The 1,884-nt window shown below is 33.3% G+C and overlaps 2 protein-coding genes across 2 annotated transcripts in view; one reads left to right on the forward strand and one right to left on the reverse strand.

Moving 5' to 3' along the window:
• Positions 1-1,884, reverse strand: part of LOC108685801 — a 23,205-nt gene that overhangs the window by 20,825 nt on the left and 496 nt on the right. The window lies entirely within an intron of this gene.
• LOC108685844 (carbohydrate sulfotransferase 8-like) overlaps positions 1-1,884 on the forward strand; it is a 6,385-nt gene that overhangs the window by 553 nt on the left and 3,948 nt on the right. The gene's annotated exons all lie outside the window — the stretch shown is intronic.

Consider the following 1,884-nt stretch of genomic DNA (forward strand, 5'->3'; position numbering starts at 1 on the left):
AAAAGCAAGGAAATTATTAAATTAATTAACCTTTGACAGTTTTAGTGGAATATCGACGGTTCTATAGTGTTAAATATTAATTGCTTAAATAATTTTAAAATGTATGAATCCTCCTCGAAAGAAGTTTCATGCACCGAAATGTCTGACAAATAAAAATTAATTTTAATTTTATCGTAAGATCAATTTCGCCGATTTCATTATTCTATCGTGGAATCGTTTCGCGTGCACATGCAAATCTCTCTCAACAACTACACATGATAAGAATAAGCCATATTTATCCGGCTGTTCTCGGGATTAACTGGTCAAATATTCTAATCGCTAAAATGTTACTTTAATCGCATATGTGAGTCACCTCTAATCACGTATACATCTTTCTTACTAAGTCTTATTTGAGTTTCTTCTACTTCCGTGATTTTCTTCTATTTCCTCCTTATATATAATAATAAAAACAAATCAGAATAAAAGAATTCCTCATGCGGCAGGTACAATTACAAACAGGTGAGCAGTGTCGCTAGATATTCACAGTCGACATTATTGATCGTCGCAGCGGAACTGAACGCAATACATCCGCATTCTCACCGGGAGCACTTCTATCAGGCTCTATAACCGGAATCGATACGGACCTCGCATTAATATTTTTTTAACGTATTCCTCACGGTCGGTGTATGCGATTATCTTTTTGATATTTTTTTTAACGTTCTCATCTGCTTTTGCTTTTTTGAAGACATGTTTTCAAGTCGACGAACGGCGAACAAAGGTGATGAGGCTAAGCGGAGCGTATCTATCGATATATATCTGCCTACTTGCGCCACGATGAATCAGAGAACAGTTTGAAAATTGCACTTACAACCACGTCGGTGCAACGCGACGAGTACAATTGCCGAGAATTTGCATATACACGGGAATGACGCCTTCCTGGATCTGAACGACGCGGCACGCAACACGTGCCTAATTATTTTCTTGCGGCTTACAGAGCGCATTTGCCTTCTCTTATACGCCCTTCCCTAGTATAACGATCCGCGAGGTAGATCTCTCGTCGTTTTTCACTCGCGGAATATTCATACGGGCTGATATCAACCTCGGAGAGCCGTATCGCGCGGCGTGGCGTAAGAGTTTGCGCTCGTAAATTCGACTTTATATCGCGCGTAAAGAAGAATAGAAGTGACATTATTTATTCTCATCATGAATCAATTAGAAAGAAAAAGCCACGTCCTCGAAGAATTTTTGCATCTCTCTAATTATCGAAATTATCGAAATTATCATGATTTCGCGATTTAATTAGAAAGAATAGCAGGTCATATAGCACAGAAGCTTGCAGTAATGCTGTAACGTTTATTAAAGTAACGCAATGTTACTGCAATCCTTATAAGCGCATAATATTATTTGATATTAAGTAATATTTTAGACATATTCTTTTAAAATATTAAATGTAACATTTTAAGAATATTGTACTAAAATTATATAATATTAAGTAATATATAATATTAAGTAATATTAAGTAATATTCTTGAAATATTAATGAAAGGTGTGTGCAATCAAAGGTTATGTCTGCATTCCTGATAATATTGCATGATTATTAAAAATAACATTATATTTAATGGTACTGTAATATTGTATAAACATTAAAAAGTATTATAACAAAATTTTAATTAATTTTTTTAAAACTGTTAGTATAAGTTTAAAGACTAAAAATAATTTTAGCGCGCAATTGTAGAACTGAATATGTATGTTCTTAAAATCGAAAACGTTTGTAAAATGCGAAAACGTTTTTTTAGCACAAGATGCAGCTGATAAGAATTTTTCGTTACTGGATTGTGAATTCAAATTGCACTAAATTAATGAAATGAAAAATGAAAAAGAATAATTAATGTTTATAAATATTTT

This window comes from Atta colombica, unplaced genomic scaffold (assembly GCF_001594045.1).
Source record: "Atta colombica isolate Treedump-2 unplaced genomic scaffold, Acol1.0 scaffold160, whole genome shotgun sequence".
In the NCBI taxonomy this organism is placed as follows: Eukaryota; Metazoa; Arthropoda; class Insecta; order Hymenoptera; family Formicidae; genus Atta; species Atta colombica.